Here is a 14,762-nt window from a genome sequence, read left to right on the forward strand (position 1 = left end):
CTCTCCTGTCCCGAGGCGCGGGAGTGGGGCTGTCCCCGGCTCGCAGCTCTCCGGAGCGTCCCCCGGCTGGAGCGATGGGGAGGGAGGGGAGCGGAGCTGCTGAGCTGTGACAGGTGAGCTGTGGTGAATGAGCTGTGACAAGTGAGGTGTTTAAATAAAGGAGAGGGAAGAGGCAGACACCTCATTCCTGATTGTTCTTCTTCCCCTGCCCAGGGGTCCCTGTCGCTCCGTCCTGGTGCATCCCGGCCTGGCCAGGCTCTGGAGCAACAAATTTTAGGCTCTGAGAAGTTATTGCTGAGAACTCAGATGTCTCTGGGGTTTAGTTGCCCGTGGGATTAGAAGCTGTGATGATCCCAGAGCTAAGATCCCAGTGCCTGGATCCTTTTGTGGCTCTAATTGCAGGGACCACAGGGGCCCCAGAATTGCTTTGTTTGGAAAAAACCTCCGAGATCATCATGTCCAACCTCTGGCCCATCTCCACTCTGTCAACTAAACCACAGCACTAAGTGCCATATCCAGTTTCTTGAAAACCTCCAGGGATGGGGGACTCCCTGGGTACACCTCTCAATGCCTGACCAACCTTTCAGTGAAGAAATTCTTCCTGATTCCAACCTAAACCTCCCCTGGTGCAGCTTGAGGCTGTGGCCTCTCATCCTCTCCCTGTTCCCTGGGAGCAGAGCCTGACCTTTTCTGGCTCTCCCTTCCTGTCAGAGACTTGTAGAGAGTGAGAAGGTCCCTCCTGAGCCTCCTTTTCTCCAGGCTAAACACCCTCAGCTCCCTCAGCCACCCTTCTCTGGCTGGCTCTCTAGATCCTTCACCATCTCCTTTGCTCTTCCCTGGACACACCTCAATACCTTTCCTGAATTTAAGGGCCTAGAACTGGACACAGGATTCAGTGTGGCCTCAGCAGTGCCCAGCACAGAGAGACAATCTCTGCTTTGGTCCTGATGGTCACACTATTCCTGATCCAGGCCAGGTGCCATTTGCCTTCTTGGCCACCTGGGCACCCCTGGGCTCGTGTCCAGCTGTGACTCAGACCAGCAGATATGGGGTCTCACCCTGTTCCTGAGATGCTGCAGCTGGAAGGAAGGAGCCTGCACCCTTTGGTGTGTAACAGGGTTGGGAGAAGAGGCTGTTCCCACCTGCACCACAACCTTGACACCTATCACAGGTCTGAAGGTCAATAAAGCTCACCTTTGTTTGTTACACTGAGTATCAGACTCGAGGTGATTGTTCCAGGCAGCCAGTGTGTGTCATTTAATCCGGCAGGTTGGGCAACAGATAGAGAACAATGTGTTTTAAAGCCAGGATAATGGCAATTCTTTGCAAAGCTCCATTTAAAAAAGAGTCTACAGAGACATTTAATTACTTTCAAAAGACACAGGACATGAAGCCTGTTCTTAAGGCTTTATTCCACATGGACTTCTTCCTGCTTAATTTACTCTGGATTAAACTAAACAATGGCTTACTCTGAATGAGAACATCTTTGTATGAATAAATCAGGAATGAGAAATAGCTGTGTGCAGAGACAAACCCATGGGTCACCTCTATGACCCAACAATACACCTCTCTCTGGTCTCCTTCTCCTGGAGATCATCCTGACCTTGTCCCTTGCTTTTATTTGGGACTCAGCTCTCAAAAGCAGAAAAAGATTCTGCTTTTATTTGGGATCTCAGCCTGGAGAGTGAGCCATGCTCTCAAGGAGCTCTGCTTAAACTGAAGGGATTTGGTGAACCAGGGCCCTGGACATTTCTGTAAGAGTGCACAATTTTGTTCACAGCAGATATTTTATTCCTCTAATGATATACATTGTCATTCAAACCCCTGTTTCATTGGGAAGATGGTGAAAGTTAAGCAAGACAACACCCAGGTGCACTTAGCTGGCAGTTAAGTTTAACCAAAAAGTGAATTGTGCACCTTCTGCCTCCACTGTGATTTGAGAATTAATTCAACAAACACCAAGCAAGAAAGGAGTCAGAGCTCATGACAGAACATGGAAAGAGCTCCTCTGAGAGAATTTCAATTACTGACATGCTTTCAAATGGGCTAAATAAAATTCATGTTTAAGGTGCTTAGAGGACTGGCTTCCCAGGCTCTGAGCTTTTTCTTGATGAAGTGTAGGAAGGCTGGAAAAGGACGCCAGAAGAGCTTGTCTTCAAGTGGCACAAAAAGAAGCCAGCAAGGGAATTCCAGAGCAGTCAGGTCACCGAATAAAAATAGATAAATAAATAAATATTAATTAATTAAAAAACTGAAAATATCCTAACAGTTGGCCAGGCTGAAAAACAACAGTCAGTTGTAGGTTTATTGAGAACAAATCTCGTGCAACCAACCTAATTTATCTTTTTGTAGGCAAGGTAACCAGTCTCATGTAATTCCTTCTCTCCTGTGTGTGTGTTAGCAGGGGCACCACAGAAAAACTCTCTTCTGCTGCTTCATTGTCCTGCAGTGTTTCCCAGTCCTTTTAGAGAACAGGCTTCAATCCAGTGCTTCGGCTTGGTCTTTTTAGAATGAAATGCTTCTAAAGGATGAACTAATGAGTGAACTCAACCAGTCTGGTGCTTCAGCAGGTCACAGGATACCTTTGTGTCCTGTGTGTTAGAGCTAAAATATTTTGCTTTTACCTTCTGTTAACAAACGGCAGCTGGCAACCAGCTAACAGCTTTAAAGTTGATATAAAACAGCACTAATTTGCAAAACTATTAAACAAAAATCCATCTATTTGTCCACTCTGCAAACATTTAGCTATGTTGGTGGGGTTTTTTTTCTACAGAGATGGTGCAATAGTGCAGCTGGGTTAAGCCAACCCCAAGCTCTGAAGGAGGCTGCCATCCCCTTCTTGTGCTCCTGTTCACACGGCTGCGTTTGCACTCACCTGGTTGAACAGTAACTGAATCAGCTCAGTGATCTTACTAAAAAAAAAAAAAAAAAAAAAAAAAAAAAAAAAAAAAAAAAAAAACCAACAAACTAAAAACTCCCTTGGTTAGTTTTCAGCTGGATCAGAAAGGTGGCCTGACTTACCAGGTGCTCCTTAATGTCAACAGCGAGGCAGGAGAGTGGGCTGGAGGAAACTGCCTCCGCATGGAGGTGATGAAAGGGACATGAAGGGTGAGAGGATGCTGGAATTCCCTTGTGATGTCACTTAAAGCACCCTCACAAACAGTGAAGAACTGTGATGTGGAGATGGAAATGAGCAGCAGGAAGACAGGGGGAATTCTGAAATCGACTTCTACTGAGGAAATTTTTTTAAAAAGCAAGGGACAGATAATCCTGCTGAAGTCAACTGATGCCTTAAGTTTTAATTCTCGTGTTTTTCAGATTCTGGGCTGCCCAGGGGTGCAGTTCTGAGCCTCATAATAAGTGTTAGTAAGCTCTCTTCAGAGTAGATTGACAAAAAAAATCCTTTTCCTGCTGAAGACCAAGGACAACTTTCAAGCCCAAAAGCACAAACAAGGGTGGGCTGAAGGGAGGAAGTGGAAGGATGGGACCTCACAACCTGAAGGTATAATTGGACAATTAAATCCCAATATGCAAATGGACCAAAAGTTATAAAAATGTGAGACCTTATGACCAATTGTCCATTTTTGTGACCATTCCAAATCCATCTTGGGTGTATCCCTGGTCAGGCTCTTGTCCTGCCCCAAGGTGTATCCTTAAAGCCCTTTTGATAAATATCTGTTTTATTCTCCAGCTCTGTGCAGCCTCTGTTCCAGGTCAGCCTTCCCAAGGCATCACAATGACACACTGGTGCTGGACTGCTCTGGGCACATCTATCAGTTTTTGTGAGTTCAGAGCTGGAGGTAAAGGCAGCTCTGCCTGCTCAGTACCCCAAGAGTCAGTTCTTTTCTAAATTGATTTGAATGAACAAAAGTTTAGCCAGGAATTAAAAGGCAGGTTGAGGACCACACTTGGGCCTTCAGCAGAGTGGTTTTAGTGTTCCTAATAGCTGAACAAATGAGAGCACAGGTTAATAAAAACCCTGTGGCTTCCTTGTAAAGATGAGAACTCTTCTTCAGAGGCAGAGAATTGAGGCACATCATCATTTGCTGTAGATCACATAAGCTCCTTGCTTAACAGTAACAGAACAAACTGTATTTGATGTGATCTAGTGAGAAAATTACTGCTTTGGGGCTTTAGGTAGGCTTTGCAGATAGCTTTTAACAGGTCTTATTTAATGGCATTATATGCTAAAAACCATATCAGGGCAATCACTCCTCTCCCAGACACCAAACTTTAAAGCCTGTGTAAAATAATAACACTGAACCAGCTTTGGGATTCTTTTTACTCAGAGACAAATACTGTGGTTTTTCTTTATTGCTTTATTATAAACTGCTGATCTATCTTTGCTGCCATTCTTCCTCAGCAAGGATAATAAAAAAAAGCCCTGTATTCCTAATTGAGAGATATTAAGCAACCCAAATTTTACATGCACATTGTTATCAGTTCTGTTAATGATAGAGAAATGTGAAATGTGAAAAAAATAGTAATTAAAACCCCCAAAAAGATTAATCACATTTGCATTAATAGCAAATGGGTAACTCAGTTGTTTGCATGCTATCTGGGAGAAGAATGCCCAGTTTTAAATTTTAATTCTTAAACCTCTGAGAAGAGAAAATGAGTTCTGTGTGATTTCCTCCAGCTCAGTCTTATTCTGCTTCTTGGCAGCTGGGTTCATTTTTGGGGCACATTTTTCAAACAGGTTTTTGGGGTACATTTTTGGGGTATGGTTTTCAGGTACATTTTTGGGGTACCTTTTTGGGGTAGATTTTTCAGGTACATTTTTTGGGTACCTTTTTTAGGTACATTTTTGGGGTACATTTTCTGGGGTACATTTTTCAGGTGCATTTTCCGGGGTACCTTTTTAGGGTACATTTTTTGGGTACATTTTTTCAGGTATGTTTTCCGGGTCCGTTTTTTCGGCACATTTTTGGGTTACGTTTTGAGTATGGTTTGGGGGTACATTTTTTGGGGTAGATTTTTCAGGTACATTTTTTGGGTATGTTTTTGGGGTACATTTTTGGGGTACATTTTTTTGAGTACATTTTTGGGGTATATTTTTGAGGTACATTTTTGGGGTACCTTTTGGGTACATTTTTGGGGTACATTTTTCGAGTGTGTTTTTCAGGCACATTTTTGGGGTACGTTTTTTGGGGTACTTTTTTTGAGTACATTTTTGGGGTACGATTTTCAGGTACATTTTTCTGGTACATTTTTTCAGGGTACATTTTTCAGCTACATTTTTGGGGTCCGTTTTCCAGAATCCATTTTCCGGGTACATTTTTTTTCCCCTGCCGCCGGCTGCGCTCCAGGGCATCACCCCGCGGGCACAGCCAGGAGGGGCTTTTCAGCAGCACTGCGAGCTCCTTCCTGCCTCCACAGAGCCCAGGGCTGAAAAGCAGAACCAAAATCCATGGGGATGTCGTGCCAGAGCCGCAGGCAGACACGGCGGACTCCGAGCGGAGCCGAGCCAGTGCCTTTATCTGATGCTCCGGCTCCGCCAGAACCGGCCCTGCTGACTCACAGCCACCTCATCCAGGAGCTGGATCCCCACAAATCCTGGTAAAGGATGCCTTGTTCCCAGCAGAGCCGCTTCCCCCGGCAGGCATTGGATGGATGAGTGTCGTGGTTTGAAAGCAAAACGAGTGAGAGGCTCCAAGTCAGAAATACAATTTAATAAGAAGAAAGGTAAAAAGGTAAAAATAAAATAAAATAAATGCAATAACACAAAGGACCACTGACAGAGTCAGAATACAACCTGAGCAGGATGGTGGAAGCAGTCCAGATGAGGTGCTCTTCTGAAGCAGTGATCCTGTAGAAAGGTCTGGTAGCTCTGGTCCTCTGGGAATCCAGTGGGTCAGGGCTGCTTGCACTGTCCCAAATACCAGCTTATATCCGGGTGAGAATGCTTGGCTCCTCCCCCTGGGCGGAGCATCTCCCAATGGGATGAGGAGTCGTGCAGTGGCTCCTTGATGGCCCATTAAACAGAGAGAGCTCCTGGAGGGAGTTCCCTGTGAGTCCTGGGCAAGGCATTGATGGGCCATGAGCAGAAGAGCCCAAAGGAGGGGCCTGGGAAAACACTGCCCCTCCTGGTTCCAACAGCTCATGGAGATGGTGATAGAATAAATACTTTGTGTACATCCTACACTGCAACCCAGGACAATGAGTTTTCGGAGAAAGTTGAGAGGCACAAACACCGTGGGAGTTGGGAGCATTCAGCATCCTCTGCCTTCCTCTATGGAACAGCGCTCGGTGTTTGCTGCGGAGAAACCAACTTCAGCATCACTTTGAAAATCAGGCACAACCAAAATTCTGCTCTTCAAACCCCAATAGATTAGCAGGCAGTCATTTCAGTACAAAAAAAAAAAAAAAAAAAAAAAAAAATTGCTGTCAAAATCAGGGGGTGAAAGAGAGGCACGTCTTTTCACCAGAATGCTCTCAAATGGGTGTTTTATTTTGTACGTTCACATCAGCACCTTGGGATGCTGATAATCTCAACAAAAGATGATTAAAATCTTAACAAAATCGTATTAAAATTTTAACATGAGGTTATTAAAGATATTAACATGAAATTTGAAAAAAACCGCTGAAAACCCCCAAAATTCGTCGTTGCTAACTACTGTTGTCTGCCAGAGACACGGGTGTCAGCAAAACCTCTGTATACACACTCATACAAAACTGTAAATTCTAAAATAGATTACTGACCCAAAAAAACCACAAACAAAAACCAACCAACCAACCAAAAAACCACACCAAAAAAAAACCCAAAAAAACAAAAAAAACCAACCCCCCCCCAAAAAAAAAAAAAAACCACAAACAACCAAACAAAAAAAACCAAACCAAAACACCATGACTTTAATCTTTGCAAGCCCCCTGTGTGAATGCATTCTGTAAATAATAATGAAATAACCCAGGTACCTAAGCAATAATAGAATAATAGAATAAAATAATAGAATAAAACTCCAGAGTGTCATTAAGCAGCATAACCAAGAGCAATTATTAAAAAAAATATATTTTCAAAAAAATTTCTCCATTACTAAGTTATCATCCCATTCGGTCTGACCCCACAGTTGATTTTGCCTCACAAAAATACATTTAATAGGCTCACACGAGGAGGTGAGAATTTTGGACTTGCAGGTCGTATTCTTCCTTATATTCAGCTCCACAGCACAAGCACAGATCAAATAACGTCAAGTTTTAATCTGCCGTGTGAAACCCTCAATGGCACAACGTAAATTAAATTAACCTTGGTACCCGCAGTGCAGCCTCCCCATCAGGCACGGGGCAGTAAAATGGGATATTTCATTAGAGACGTCAGATAAAGACTGGAAAAGGCTCCTGCGCTGACTAATACTTTCCATTGTCAGGGACTCTTCTTTGGGAAGGGTTAAAGAGCTCCTTGTGTTGTTTTGTGGCAGAGCTTTGATATCTAGCAAGGGAAATCCCGGAGGCTGCAGTGGTGCGGATCCATCGCCCAGAGAATCGTGACTCAGCCCTGCCCGCGCTGGGGAATATTAAAAATTCTGCCTCCCTGATTCATAGAGATTAAAATCGGGCTGACACCCACGAGTGTCTGGCCTTCCCCCTCTGCACAGGTGGCTCAGGTAACATGGTTTTACACCCAGGCATATTTAATGAGGTTAAAAACCTGATCAATTTGAATTATAACGTGATGTATACTATGCTTGTGCTGATAGAATTTCACTATTCTGATGATTTTTATGCTTTTTATATTGATATAAAAGTTGAGGTTTACAATTTTCGTATGTAGGATAAAAGATGCTTTTTGTTACAGTTTTTGTGTAGTTTGTTTGTTTCTTTGCTTTTGGAGTTGTTAATGTGTTTTTGTGCTTGATATGGTTTTACATTTTTTGTTGGAATTTATTTGCATTTTGTGTTTGTAGAAACACAAGTAAGTTTTTCGTTTTAGGTTAATAGGGTTTTTTTTAGGTTAATAAAGAAAGCGTAGTTTTAATTTTTATCAATTTTTCATTTTTAACTAAAATTTATTATTTAAATTTATTAAATTTAAATTTTTTAAATTAAAATTTTCATTTTAATATTTTAAAAAAGCAGGAACTTTTGAGGCAGGAACAGCCATGGGAGGAGATTTTTACACCTGCCCCTTTTATTGTCACTATATTGTCACTAAGCAGGGCTTAGAAATTCTATTGCAATATTTCCATTGTAATAAGAACACCTCCCTAATAACTTCTGAAATATTTTTGAAGTCACTAAATAAAGCTAAGAAACCTACCAAAATTTTTTATATTCTTTTATACAGCTTACAAACCTGCCAAAATTTTTTATATTCTTTTATACATCTTACAAGCTATTAGCTAATTTCTAATAAATAACCATCCTAAGTTTTACTAAGTTTTTTTTAATGTTATTAATTTCTATTAAATAAGATAGTGGGCTAATAAAAAATGGGATGTTTTACCAACCAACTCAAACTCTTTGTCTCATGCCTTGGCTCAACATTTTCCCCACTGTCTGCATGTTTTTAATAAATAAATGAATGCATATGTGTGCTATATGAATGTACAGAACTTAAAAGTTTCCTCTTTAAAAGACTATAAATGAACTTATTGTATGTGTTTAGCATTGTGTTGATCTTCTATATATTCTCTAAGCACATCAGAATAATTTAACAAGAGAGCTGAGAAAACACAGTGTTATGTATAAGATTTGACAAGGATAAAAGTGAAAACTTTAAAACTTGAGTAAAAACCCTCTTTTTTTTTTCCTGGTAAAAATCCAATAAAATACTGTTTTTCTAGAAATCTGTCTGAATTCCCAAGCCCAGTTCCATTCCATCTCTGCCAAAACTATTTTGATTTGGTCAAGCCTTACTTATTTCTCACCATCTGGAGATCCTGACCCAAACCTTGGCTGCCTCCAAACTCCAGTGACTTTCATTGTCATCTTTATGTCTAAGGGGAAAAAAATGGAAAATAATGAAAACACAAACTACAAACACGGAGTTTGCAGCAGAAAATAAGAATAACATCTAATCAGATTGCCAGAACTGATAATGTCAGCAATTAAAAGATGAATTAGGTTGTTGTTTACTATGTGGCACTCAAACAAAAGACACTCTCTGTGATGGAACACCTGCAAGAGGAGTCCAATGAGTAATTTTTTATCAAATATGCAGCATGTAAGAGAAAATAGGAGATCCATAGTCATAATAATACTTTATTTGTTGGATTTTCTCGTCCTAAAATGGAGGGAACAGCTTGATTATACTACAGAAGCTGTTCATATATTTCTGTACTTTCTTGCATGGATACAACTTGCAGGGCTAAAAAATTTCTTCTAACAATGTCAGTGACAAGATTTTCACAGTTGTAAAAGCTATAAAAACAAAAAATCCTTTTTTTTTTTTTTTTTCCTTGGTTTAACCATATTAAGTTTTGCTACCATGATGGAAAACCTAATGCAAAGTAGTAAATTGTTTCACACTCAGAATGTCTAAAATGGGATCAAACTTTAGAAAACTTCAAATTAATTATCTGGATCTCTAAATCAGATTGTTTTAGAAAAATTACTTTATGGTCTGAGCAAGAATCAGCTGGTAACATACCTGAAATGAGAATAACTGCTGAGTTTATGAGCTTTTTGAAGATGCTGGATCAGTGAATAACACCAGGAGAAGTGTTTTGACAGATGTGGAATTTATATTTCAGAATTACTCTTGGAAAGGAAGACTGTTAGAGTCATGGAAGGCTTGCACATATATATGACAAAAATTAATCCCCTGTTGAAAAGGTGAAAAACCACACTAAGTAGCTGAAGAAGTTTTGAAGTAGCTTCCTAAATTATTTCCAGTTTGTGGTTGTTAGAGCTTGTCTGATTGAGTGAACATGGAAATTCTCTGCACTGGCCATTGCTGCTGCAGATCTCCAAAAGCAGGGTGACAGCAGATCCCACTGAAATATATTCATTTTACAGCAGAGGAGTGATCACAGCTCAGGAAGCTGAAGGAACAGGAAGCAAGCATGCATAAATTACAGCAGCACAAACTGAATTTTAATGTGTGACCACACACACATGATTAAAAGTTTCCCCTATTTTCAGGTAACATATTAGTTCTAAGTATGGACTACCAGTCCGGAAAGGTGATGTTGGATTTTGATCCTTGAAATACTTTGCTGTTGAGATCAGAATTGGAATGTGGGTTGTTTTGTTTTTTTTTTTAAAAAAAGGAGGTGGGAGAAAGTTGGCCAGAGTTCAAGACTCTGAGAATGCAACTGCATGTACCTACAGTGAGCACTCCAAAGGAAGAATCAGGTATTTGCATAACACTTGCAAGAGTCCTAGAAATGTGTGCAAATAAACGCTGGATTTGCTGCAAAAAGAAAATATTTCATTAATTCATTAACAAAACCAAATGTACATAAATTTGAAACTTTAGTCTCATTTAGAGAAATGTGTTTTATCCTGCTGTTTATTACACTCGCCACATGCACTCTCTTGCACTGCTGTCTCCAGGTTGGTGAAGTCCATGAAATAAAACCACATCCTCCAACATCACAGCTGTAAGGACCTGAATCACTGTGTGTCTCAACATGTTTATGTGGATCAGAGGCCCTCTGAAAACTGAAAACAAGGTAAAACAAATAACAGATATAATAGTACAGAGGAACAGCCTTGTGGTTAATGTTTAGGACCGGGAGGTAGAAAATTTTGGCTCTGACAATGACCAGTGAAAGCAGAATGTGTGTAAATTATTTCTCTGCCTCAGTGTTTCCACCTGTGGAAAGGGGATAGTACAGCTTCTCTTTGATGTGCTCTTAATTTCTTTTTCCATTCCTCCTTTCTTCCCACACATCCACACCATGCCCAAATCCAGGTTATTTTTCCACAATTATCACCCTTTCTTTATGCTCATGTAGACAAAATTCTTGCCCATTACCAATCATCCGCTTTGGTTTAGAAATTCCAGTTACTTCCTTCTACCCACACACAATATGAACTCAAAAGTACTTAAATATTGATGCATTTTACCCCATTTCCAGCATCCAAAGCCCAGGCCTCTCATCTTCTCAAGAAAAGTTAAAATAATTTGCCAGTGCTTCTATGTGCAGCTTGGTTTGTCACATCACCATGCCACAAGCCTCAGATTTTCTTCCCTGCTGTCACAGAGGAGACAATGGAATTATGGTGCCAGAATTGGATGTGTGAGGAGGCACCTGTGCTCACCGTCCCACAAAGGCCAGAGGTAACAGAGGTAACTAGAAAAGATAACAGAGAGAAAAAACATACTTTCTGTTCTTCATCACAGCTTCACCAGGATTTTGTCTTCTACATGACCAAAAAAAAAAAAAGAGAAAAAGAAAATGTCAGTTAAAAATTAACATGTTAAAATACACTTTATTATAAAATAAAATATACAGAGAAAGAATGAGATCGAAATGCAGATCCAGTAAAGAGGGCATTGAAATAATGGTCAATTTACAGTGTTTCAGGTTCTTCCAAAAAAATAGACGGTAAGATCATGTTTCACCCTCTAGGCCCTCACCAAAAGGCTGATTATTGTTTTGCCCTTGGCACTTTTGGAGGGTTTTTAAAAGGTGGATGTTGTCTGGAGCCCTTCTGGAGGACAAGCACTGTGAAATCTGCTGTGAGGGTTTGAGGCATCGCCGCTCTCACAAGTGCAGCAGGAAGAGCACCCGTTCCACAGTGGGATTTATTTATTTCCTCGAGGCACAGCCGTGCTCAGCTGCAGGCTGAGATTTGGGATTGCTCTGGCTCTGGATTTGGGACAACCTCTGGCAGATGGGGCAGGCAGGGCTGGAATGACCCACCCTGAACAAACGTGGCTTTGTGCGCGTGTATCGGCACCGCGGTGAGCGCCATGGGGATGTGAAGAATGTTTAACTGTGAAGAATGTTCAATTTGGACAAAAGCTGGGCTTTACAGGAGTCTGAAATCATCCATGATTTTATAATCAGCCCACTACTTTGCAGATGTCCAGAGAAAACCAGCCATGCTGTCTCAAAAAAGAAAAAAAAAGAAAAAAAAATCGAGAAGTAAATATAATGCATTGCAATATTCCGGCATCACTCCCTGCACAGGTATTTTTCCTCATAGTTTGTCTCAGACCAGGAATTTTGTTTTGCTTTTCTCCCTAACATAAACAGCTTCATGTGGGAAACCCGTCTGGAATAACTTAATCTGCAAAACTGTGTCAGTGAATTTAGCAGGCCCTTGGAATGGGAGTACCCAAGTTTACTTAGTTGTCTGCCATGTAAATGTGTCCACGTAGGGAGAGATTTCAGAATATCTACAGCATTTGCATTCACATCATGGCTTATTTCTGAATAAACTCTTATAGGTAAGCAAGCCCTTTAAAAGAGGATTTCAATATTTATCAGCAGGCTGTTATGCAATACACCTGGGTAGGAATCTGGGAATGTCATGTCTGCACTCTGCACCAACATGCAGACGTGTGTGTGCTGCCAGAATTGCTAAAGAAAGCTGAATCATGACCCAGGGACGTAACTGCCTTCAATATCTGAATGGATTTAGGTTGTGCCTGAGCAGCTGAGACCCTGGGATGCCTCCCAGCTCCCTCAGCCAAGTTCACTCACTGGGATGTGACACAGGTTCATATCAGCCTTGTTCCTACTCCAGCCACCTTGAGATTTTCCCTGCCTGTGCAAGCAGAGCACAAGGCAGAATTATCAGGGAACAAGGACAACCAGGCACACTGTGCAATTCACAAAGTTTTAATCACAGCCAGAGGACTCAGAAACAAATAGTTCAGTTAGCCATGTCCTTTATTTAATACATCAGATCTATCTTAATGTGTTATGCTTTAATTAACAAACAAACAATGTATTCAAACAGCTTCATTAGTTAAAGCAAAAATAAAAGCCTCAATTTGGATTTATTTCCAGTCTCTTTCCAAAAGCACCTTGAGTGTAATCTAATGAAATGCAGAGTGTCTCAGCATCAATGTGTTGGAGTTGCAGTCAGTGAAAAAATCTTGTTTCCTTAAGAATGCAACTTGAAAGCAGAATCTACCCGGGCTGAGCAAGTCTGCACAAAGCCACCTGTGTGTTTGTACAACCTGGACGTTCCCAGGTCTGGCTGCACGGCTGGAACATTCCCGTTCCCAAGGCAGAGAGACCCGCCCGCCTTCTCTGCATTTCCTGCGTGTCCCACAGCAATATCCCGGCTTTCCTCCCCTCGCATGCGCCGGGATTCTTTCCCAGCAAGTCATCGCTGACTTGTGGGAAGCTCTGGGGACCCGAGGGAGGTTGTGGTTGGGTCAGGGAAGGACTGGGCTGGCTGAGAGGTGAGCAGGAGCCCCGGCTGGGACACACCTGGGGCTTTCACCCAGCCCTGGGTCCTGAAAGCAAATTAACAGAGGTGCAAGAGGAGAATAAACATCTGCGTGTTTGTGGAGCCAGTGCAAAAGAGAGAAGCCCCTTGAACTTTTTTGGTTTGAAGGCACAAAGGGTGGAATTTCCATGCCTCAGAGGCACAGGCAGCTCTTACTTTTCCATCATTTGTAACACAGTTGGCTTAGGTTCTTATATCAATTTTCTTAGCTGATATAACAATGCTGTGTTGTTTATCTGACCTGTGGTTTATCTAACCTTGGGAAAAGTATGTTTTATTTTAAGGAGCTCTAACTTTCCATGTTTCCTCATTCAGCCTTTCATTGGTTGAATGCTTCCAACTGTTCTGTCAAGCGAATTTTTTTTTTTTTAATTTAAACCAGAATTTTTAGTGGCAATACAAATAACTTTTGAAAGATTTATTAATTAATAACTTATTATTAATTAAGCTGCCAGTTTTGTTAATATGGTCATATAGCATTGAGACAGTTTCAATATTCTTTTTCACTATGAATTTAGTTTAGGCTAAATGAAGAAGATTGTTTATCAGTCAGTTTTAATATCCTAAACAGAATAATAACCTATTCAAAAAAACAACAGTTTCAAGTTTGAGATCTTGTGTCAATGCACCCACTTTACATCACCAAAGCATCCACAAATCCTAAATATATTCCAAGAACAAAAACACCACCTGTCCCTCCCTTTTTAGCTTGCAGGAAAGCACATCATATAGTACACAGTTGGTTGAGGTAGGGAGTGTTCCAAACACACAAAAGCAAGAGAATTTCTCTGCTTCATGAACACAACAACCTTCCTGGAGCAAATTCTGCTCTCATGCAATTGACTTCTAAGCAAGAAGAAATATGTATTAAATTACACATGCACATTATGAAAATCTCAAAAATATAAACAGAAATGAGAGCATAACCCTTTGCTGTTTTCTGAGACTCGGTTCTGTGCATGATTAAAAAACTTGGTGTTGTTGGCCATCCCTTCTACAAGCAGGACATGCTACAGCCTTTTGTTTTGTGGGGGTTCTTAAGTGCTTCCACCTACATCTACAGTTAACCTGACATCTTCCTTTAAATACACCTAAACAACCTAAACCAACAACAACAACAAAAAGCAACCAAAAAAACCAACAAAAAACCCAACCCCAAAAAAAACTCCAAAACAAAAAACCAACCAACCAACCAACCAACAAAAAAAAAAAAAAAAAAAAAAAAAAGCTGCACATGAGGACTGTGCTTTTTTATACAGAAGCAGAAGAAGCAATCACATATTTAAATCTGACTGTTGTATTTTTAGAAATACACAAACTACTTCTTTAAAAAATGAAAATCATGTTAGCAATGTTGCAAACACCACAGGTCATTTAATCCTGCAAATGTCCATGGCACAGGGTTGTGT

At 40.9% G+C, this 14,762-nt stretch overlaps 1 long non-coding RNA gene across 1 annotated transcript; it reads left to right on the plus strand.

Annotated features, from left to right (window-relative positions):
• The first annotated feature begins 32 nt into the window (after window positions 1-32).
• Window positions 33-5,728, plus strand: LOC310923901. The gene is made up of 2 exons (XR_014592718.1): window positions 33-113; window positions 5,380-5,728. It is a non-coding gene; the product is annotated as an uncharacterized lncRNA (long non-coding RNA).
• The last annotated feature ends 9,034 nt before the right edge of the window (window positions 5,729-14,762 follow it).

The sequence above is a fragment of the Zosterops lateralis genome (genome assembly GCF_965231275.1).
Source record: "Zosterops lateralis genome assembly, chromosome: 2".
Lineage (NCBI taxonomy): Eukaryota > Metazoa > Chordata > Aves > Passeriformes > Zosteropidae > Zosterops > Zosterops lateralis.